General features: G+C 40.8%; 1 long non-coding RNA gene across 1 annotated transcript; it reads right to left on the bottom strand.

Annotated features, from left to right (window-relative positions):
- Positions 1 to 223: 223 nt before the first annotated feature.
- On the bottom strand, positions 224 to 1,900 carry LOC149746872 (uncharacterized). Its single transcript, XR_016388723.1, has 3 exons — positions 1,753 to 1,900; positions 1,043 to 1,633; positions 224 to 573 (listed from the first exon to the last, which is right to left on the bottom strand). It is a non-coding gene; the product is annotated as an uncharacterized LOC149746872 (long non-coding RNA).
- Positions 1,901 to 8,666: the final 6,766 nt, after the last annotated feature.

The following is an 8,666-nucleotide window of genomic DNA, read 5'->3' as shown; positions in this document are numbered from 1 at the left end:
TGCTGTATAAGCCCAAGTTCTAACCATGCCTTTGAATTACTCATCACTGAACTTTCTCCTGCATGGTGTGCAAGCACATACTAATAAATTCAGTTTTTCTCCTGTTAATCTATGTTTCATCAATCTAATTTCCAGGTCCCCCTGGAGAACCTAGAAGAGTTGAGGAGAAGGCTTTTTTTCCTCCCTTAGAGGGGACACAATTCAACCCATAACAGAAATATTCTCCATGCATACTCCATGGTGTATATATCTATCAAATCTCTTAAAACTGAAACCTCTAGCTGGCTTTTCAGGGAGCTCCAAGGAGCTCCAGTTCTTTATGTCTCAGCACAGAAAGAATTCAGCCAGAGGCAAAGTGATGGATAAGAAGTGATTTATTAGAATAGGACGCTTGTGAGGCTTATAAGCGGGTGGGCAAAAGGGTGCGCACCCTGAAACTTAGAGGGCTACAATTTTATAATCAAAGGAAAAGTGGGGAGGGGGAGAAGACCACCTTCTTCCTCATTCTCGAGTAGACGTCACGCTTCCATCATCAGCTCCTCCTCCACGTCAGGCGGGGGAGTTTTCTTGTCCCTACGTGGTCAAGCGAGAACTGTTGTGGCACAATGGAAATGAGCAAAAAGGCAGTAACTTCTGCTAAAAATGGCAAATCATTTCAGGTTTTGGTGTAATGTCACCCTTTCCTTATATTTTTGTTTTTAATGTGCCCAGAGGAGCATGTCCTAGGAATCATTAACCTACTGAGCTCACTGGGCAGGATGTGGGTCTCATGCCATGATTGTTTTATTGTTTTGGGGCGTGTCTCATGCTTCTGTTGCATTGTTTTGTTGCTAAGTAAGCCTGCTTGGTTTTGTGGTTAAGCAAACCTGCTTTTTTGAGTGATCATTAACTTACAGGAGTCTTCCATACTTTTTTCTGTACTTACAATCCCCTAGTGGGATTAACTATTTAATTACCTACTTTGTCCTTTTACTCTGTCCATATCAAAACTGTTCAGGTAAAAAGGTAAATCATACCTCAATAAACTTGACTTTTAACTTACACACTGATAGGGCTTCCCTGGTGGCGCAGTGGTTGAGAGTCTGCCTGCCGATGCAGGGGATACGGGTTCGTGCCCCGGTCCAGGAGGATTCCGCATGCCGCGGAGCCGCTGGGCCCGTGAGCCATGGCCGCTGAGCCTGCGCGTCCGGAGCCTGTGCTCTGCAACGGGAGAGGCCACAACAGTGAGAGGCCCGCGTACCACAAAACAAACAAACAAACAAAAAACCTTACACACTGATAGAGCTCGCTTTTTTAAAAAGTAGCTCAGGTCCCCATTATTTCTTGCCTAGACAACTTCAGGGGCTGCAAGCTGATCTCTGTCTCCTAAATATTGTCATTCTTGTTCTATATCCAAGTCACTTCTCTGCCTAATACTTCTTTAGCTGCCAATTGTCCTCAGCATGAAGAACGATGCTCCTGCTTCCTAATTCTCTAATCTTATCTCTTGTTGCTTCCAGACTAACACATTCATTCTACTTGCTGCTACCTCTAACACAGACACAGACACACACACACACACACACACACACACACACAGTTTGTTAGGAAGAAAATGCTTTTTCTTCTTTTCTTTAGGTTCAGTGCCTGGCGCCTGTGAATTAAATTGACAAAAGAGAGATTAACAGAAGAAAAGGTTTATTCATATGCAAATGAAAGCCAACAAAATAAATATCTGGCTAGTTAAATGGTTGAAGTTGAAGCTTTACATACCTGACTAAGTAGGAGAAAGGGAGGAGAGAAATAGCTTCTATGGGAAGAAAAAATAGGTTTCTTCAGGAAAGACAAACGGGTGTTTCTGTTACTGAGCTCAGGTCCTGCTGCTCGCAGCTCGAAAATCTATACCCATTACCCAAGGGGAAACTAGGGAAGAGATCTGGTCATCTGTTAATTACTTATTCTTCATTTCTACTTGTTTAATCTAAGGAAAGAACCAACAGGTTAGGCAAGGCATTATGTGCATTCACTGGAGCGTAAGTCAGAAGTTTGGTTAATCCACCTAGTGATCTCATCCCTATAATTAGGTTCTTTTAAGGTCAGAGGGGAATGGAGATAGGCAATGAGGAAAGGGGCAAAAGAGCCGCGTTCATTTAGAAGAACAAATGAGAGATAAGAAGTTTGTGATAATGTTTGTCTATGCAGGTATGAGTGGTTTTTCCATCTTCTTTGGGGCCATAAAATTCCCCACAGAGAAGGGATTTATGGTATCTTTACTCTTGGTTTCTCTCCTGGGAGGAGAAGCCTCCTCGAAGAGAGAATTTATGTGAATCCTCATTTCTCAGAAGCTTCTGCTTTTAGTCAGATAAGGGAAGTTTGGAGACTTTTTCCTGCATCTGTTGAATCTCAAATGTCTTTAGTTTATAGAATCTATACCAACTCTGTAGTTCTGAGCGGGTCTCCACAACACATACAGCTGTTTCTTGCCTCAGTGCTTTTGCTTTTGAATGTCCATCTCTGCTGGAATGTCCTTCTCTCCTCTTTCTCTGGCCAAATTCTACTTATTATTTAAATCCTAACTTTCTTGGACATCCGAATCTACTCCCACCCCCAGACTGTCCTAAGTGCCTTCCCCTGGAATCCCCGACACCCTGGACAAAGTTTCACTGGTGCATTACCACTGTTTCATGGTGGTACTACTTACGTGTCTTTAGACTGAGCTGTTCGGTGAGTGTACCCAGTGTCTCTGCCCACCTCTGACATCAGCTCCAAGCTTGGACTCTTGAGCTGTTGGCATGCCACCTCTGACTCAATGTTCCTTTCCTTTTTCTGCCCCAGGCTCTTCTGCTGAAACCATCTGAAAAGAATGTCCTGGAAAAACTCTCAACGGATAGGGGAAGGGAGACAGTGAATGAAAGTTTTCTCCCTCTCACATTCCCTGTTCCCCACATGCCCTCCACTTCTCTTTAGTTGGCCGGCCTGGGTCTGGGAGACATTCTATACACAATACTGTTTAAGGAATTGACACATTTCTTCAGAAAATGGGTAGAACAGCAAACTACATGGATGCATTTTGGCTTTTCTTCCTTTCCTGTCTCACTTAACCTTTCCCTCTCCCCTCAAATCCTGCAATCCTGACATCACATCCCAGATAAATACTCCACCCACATCATTGTTTCTGGCTCTGTTTTGGGGGAACCCAAACTGAGATAAGAGTATTTATTCATTTGTTTGTTTATTTATTTTTTGTGATAGTAATTTCCTTTTTTTTCTCTTTTTATTTTGAAATAATTCCAAACTTACACAAAAGTTATACTAAAAGAATGGTGCAAAATAACTCCCACATTCTCTCTTCCCAGAGAGTCAACCACATTTCACCTATCTTCTCAATGGTGTTCTTTATTGTAAAATCATCCAGTGCAGGATCATGCATCACACCCATGTGATGTCTTTTGAGTCTCCTTCAAACTAGAGCAGCTCCCAATTTCCCTTCACTATCATGGCCTTAGATTTTTTTGAATACACAAGGCCATTTTATAGGCTGCCACTCACTTTGGGTTTGCCTGATGTTTCCTTATATTTAATCTCAGGTTATGCATCTTTGGCTGGAATACCGCAGAAGTGGACCTGTGTTCTTCTCATTGCATCTTATCAGGTGGCACACTGTATCTCATTACCTGTGGTATTCATTTTATTTGGTTAAAATGGTGTCTGCCTAGTTTCTCCAGGGTAAAGTTACTTTTCTCCTTTTTCTAATTAATAAAATATTTTGTGAGGAGATACTCTGAAAGGGCGCTGGCAAGGCTGGCTTCATGGCTATACCACCTGTGCAGCTGCACTGGGTTCTGTGCTTAGAAAGTCCCAGGCCTAGTTTCCTTCTTGCATATTTCCCATGAAAAAGGAAGGAAGGGAGGGAGGGGGGAAGGGAAGGGAAGGGAAGGGAGATGATAGAGCAGAGTCAAGAGGAATAAATTTAATTTTTCAAATTTTTTTATTGTGGTAACATACATAAAAAATTTACTGTCTTAACTTTTTTTTTTTTTTTTTTTTTTTTGCGTTACGTGGGCCTCTCACTGTTGTGGCCTCTCCCGTCACGGAGCACAGGCTCCGGATGCGCAGGCTCAGCAGCCATGGCTCATGGGCCCAGCCGCTCCGTGGAATGTGGGATCCTCCTGGACCGGGGCACAAACCCATGTCCCCTGCATCGGCAGGCGGACTCTCAACCACTGCGCCACCAGGGAAGCCCCTATCTTAACTATTTTTAAGTGTGCAACTGAGTGGTGTTATGTACTTTCATACCATTGCATAGTCATCACCACCATCCATCTCTAAAATTCTTTTCATCTTGCAAAACTGAAACTCCACCCATTGAATAACAACTCCCCATTCCCCACTCCCCCAGCCCCTTGCTGTCACCATTCTACTTTTTGTCTCTATAATTCTAACTATTCTAAGTACCTCATATAAGGGGAAGAACATAGTACCTGTCTTTTTGTAACTGGCTTATTTCACTTAGCATAATGTCCTCAAGGTTAATCCTGTTGTAGTGTATGTCAAAATTTCTTTCTTTTTAAAGATCAAATAATATTCTATTGTATGTGTATATCACATTTTGTATATTCCTTCATTTGTCAATAGACCCTTGGGTTGCTTCCATATTTTAGAGTGAATAATGCTTGTTTTGTGACCTAACATGTAATCTATCCTGGAGAATGTTCCTTGTGCACTTAAAAGAATGTGTATTCTGCTGCTGTTGGATGGAATGTTCTGTACATGTCTGTTAGATCCATTTGGTCTAAAGGATAGATCAAGTCCAATGTTTCCTTATTGATTTTCTGTCTGGATGATCTATCCATTGTTGAAAGTGAGGTATTGAAATCCCTTACTGTTATGGTATAGTTGTCTATTTCTCCCTAAATCAGTTAGTATTTGCTTAATATATTTAGGTTATCTGAGGTTGGGTGCATATATTTATGACTGTTATATCCTCTTGATGAATTGATCCCTTTATCATTATATATATGTTTAAATGATAATATATATAAATGATATATTTACATTATATATGTATGTTTATATATGTGTATATATATCATATATTTATCTTTTGCGTATCTGCAGTAGATTTTTGCATTGTGGTTACCATGAAGCTTATATAAAACATCTCATAGACATAGTCTAGTTTCTCCTAATAATAACTTAACATCAATTGAATACAAAAACTTTACCCTTTTACTCCCCCCTTCATGTTTTTGATGTCACAGCTCTTTTCTTGACTTTTCTCCGTGTCTTCCTTTAGTTCTTGGGCATCCTTAAAATAATTGTTTTGAAACTTGATGGCAGTAGATCTGCCATCAAGTTTTGTTCGTGGATATTTTTTGTTGCTTTAGTTTTTCCTTTGAATGGGCCATACTTTCTTCTTTCTTTGCCTTGTGATTTGTTGTTGTTGTTAAAAACTGGACGTTTGAATCTAATAATGTGGTAATTCTGGATATCAGATTCCCCCCCTTCCCCAAGGTCTGCTACTTTTGTTTGTTTGTTTAATTGCAGGCTGTCTGTGTGCTGGAGATAAGCCTGAGGTGCAAACTTAAGGCCTTCTTAGGTATTTTCTGAGGCTGCACCTTCCCCTGGGCATGTGTGATGACTTTCTCATTTCTCCTGTATATATGGTTGCTTTTGAATATCCTAGTCTTCAATGTGTGACCCTCAAAAGGGGAAAAAGAGAAAAATAAAGTGTGTGTGTGTGTGTGTGTGTGTGTGTGTGTGTGTGTAGGGGGTTGGGGGGTTGGGGATGGGGATGGGGATGGGGATGGTGTCACTGGCTCTTTAAATCCCTTGTAAGTCACTTCAGCCAGAGAGGGAGGAGCTTTCACTTCAGCCAGAGGCAAGGAGCTTTCAGCAATGGCTGCCTGCCTCCTTTGTCTGCATCTCTTTGATCAGAGGTGGTAATCATGATCAGAAAACAGATCTCCTATATATGGAGGATAACACCCTTTTTGCACTCTCTGGCTCCCATAAGCTATGTGCAAGCTGCTCTAGGGACACGTGCACAGCCGCCATGCTGGTGGGTGGGTAGCTGCTAATGTGCTAAGACTGAAATTGACCAAAATTAACCACAACTTACCTTCCAAACCTTAATTTATCATCCAAGCCTTCCCCTGGTAGTTGAGCTGCAAGCTTTCAATAGACTCCAGAGTTCCAAAATAATTACTTCAGACATGTCAACAACAACAGCAAAATTAATCCATAGTCAATCTAAAAAAGAAATAGGAAATTTTATTCTAGCCAAACTGAGGATTATAACCCAGGAGACAGTCAGTCTCTCAGAGAGCTCTGAGATCTGCTCAAAGAGGTAAAGGGGAAGGCCAGTATGTAATTTTGGCAAAGGGGGTACTGCAATCAAGCACACATCTCAGTAGAAAGTTACTGCTAGTCACGGGGAACAGACATTTAGTTAATGGTTTTAGTGGTTTTCTAAGTATGGGAAGATGCTAGAAACTAGGTTCATAAACAGTTTCTCCTAAAGATATCTGACTATCTGAAGGCCTGTTCTGTCAGTTTTCCCAGAGCACAGAGCACCTCATCCTGATCTTTGCCCTGAATTCCTTTCAGGATATACTGTAGGTCAGCAATTGCAGTGGCTAATGACTTGATTCTTGTAGAACTGGATGGTGGGCAGCATTCATTATTTTACAGTCCCTTTCCTTTTGGTCTTAATTTCAGCGAAGGTTTGCGAGGTATTTCACGACCAATTTGTCCCACAGTGCTAGGAATGCTCATTTGCAGGTCGGGCAGGGATTTCATTGATCGGCCACTCAATGTGCTGTTACTGGACTAGGCCCTGTTAACAGTAACGAAAAACCTCTGGACCACCTGTCATATTAATCAGTTACAGTCCAGGAAGTGGTTCCCTCTTGTTGCTTCTTCCCATATCTAGAGTTACGCTATTATAGTCATTGATATTGTATGACTGTTATTTCTGGTCAATCATTTCAAGTCACCTACTCATCATTAATTTTATCCGAGGCTCAGTCACACATTTGGTAATGCAAGGAACAATAGTCTTGTAAAGTAGGCAGAATACAAATTATATAGCTAGTAACATTAATAAGGTCATAAATATTTAAGTAAGAGCTTCCATTAGGTATGGGCCAGTATGTCTCCAGGTCTTCTGACCAGTTTTTGGGGAACCACTTGCTGTCTTTAAGGGAAATGATATATTGGCATTGTACATAAAGTTCACCAAAGATGTCTGCACATACAAGCAAGTGGTGGGTCATCTTGACACCTTACAGGATTGAGAAAGGAATGCTATCTTCTAAGGAGTTACATGACTGGCACTAGAAGGAGAGAAACAGATCTTTATGGTTGAGCAGGTATTTCTGCTATTGGGGAGTCTGGTTAACACGTAATGCAGATGCACAGTGCACACTAGAGGAAAGGGAGAGGCCAAAGGGCAGATACAATGTTTTATGTTTAAATTCTGTCTTGCCTTAAAATGTGAATTTTTATTTCATCAGACAGATTCTGCCAGTGCAACTGTTGTCTAGGTGGGGAGACAGATTTTCAGTGCTTCTTACTCTATTATCTTCCCAGAATCCAGGAGTATTTTTTTGTTGTTGTTCTTACAAATAGATTCATTGATTCTTTGTCAGGCACTGGAGTTACAAAAGACAAAATTCTATCATATAATCAGATAATTATTTAAAAATGTGTTACATGGTCCTATGTAATAGGACTAATAGTCTTAATAGTCCTATGCATGACTACTATGCATGCCTAGAAGTATGTACATGAAGTGTTGTGTACTGGAGAGGCCCTGAACCAGACTCCTGCCTGCAGTGTCCAGGCATCACTAATCTATCCAAGCTCTCTTTCACACAGAGCCCCAAAATCATTTTTGGAATCATTTCCAGCACAATGCTGCAGCCATCCATTACCAAATACACCAAAGTTTTCGTCCCAACTTTGAAGTTTTTAACTTAAACATTCAAAATGTCTAGGATCCTTTGAAAGCACAAATCAGAAATTATAGCATAAGAGATGTTATTCTTTGTACTTCTCGCCTGTGTAGGTTCCCTTCCCCACCTTAGCTTTCTTTTAATTTCTGCTTCTTTAACTGTGACTGCTCTGAGGTGCCTGCAATTTTTAATAACTGGAAGATTCCTTAAATCTTGCTCTAACATGAGACTCTGATTACTCCAGCTACTTGCTTGCAAGTTGCTGTTGAATAACTTTTAACGAAGTAAAATTTCAACAGTCCTTTCCTTGTGTATTTGGAGTGTGTTATAGTCAGCTCCAATTATTGCTTTTTAAATCTATTTTTTCTATACCCAGAGACATATTCTATATGTTACTTTAATGTCCTGCTGTGTTCCTGTAACAATTCCTTGTATGGTGAATCCTGATAATTTCCTTCAACTGAGATAGGAAAGATTACACCATCATTTCACATTGTCTCTTTGATTTGTCACATTGGCTGGTAGGAAATGCTTCTGGGGAAAAAAAAAAAACAAAACAGTGAAGCAAAATTGCTTCTCTTTCCAAAAGAAAAATCTTGTTTAAGAAAATGAAATCCTTATGAAAACAGATAGGAATATGCAGCTGTCACACAGATGGTAACCTCTCCTGAGATTTGAAGGCGCCCCTTCTCAAGACGAACGGGGCATATAAACAGGGGTGGAAGCCAC

Source organism: Delphinapterus leucas, chromosome 18 (assembly GCF_059928025.1).
Source record: "Delphinapterus leucas isolate spDelLeu-1000000601 "Yukka" chromosome 18, BTC_Dleu_Yukka2, whole genome shotgun sequence".
In the NCBI taxonomy this organism is placed as follows: domain Eukaryota; kingdom Metazoa; phylum Chordata; class Mammalia; order Artiodactyla; family Monodontidae; genus Delphinapterus; species Delphinapterus leucas.
This window is presented reverse-complemented; position numbering and strand designations above follow the sequence as displayed.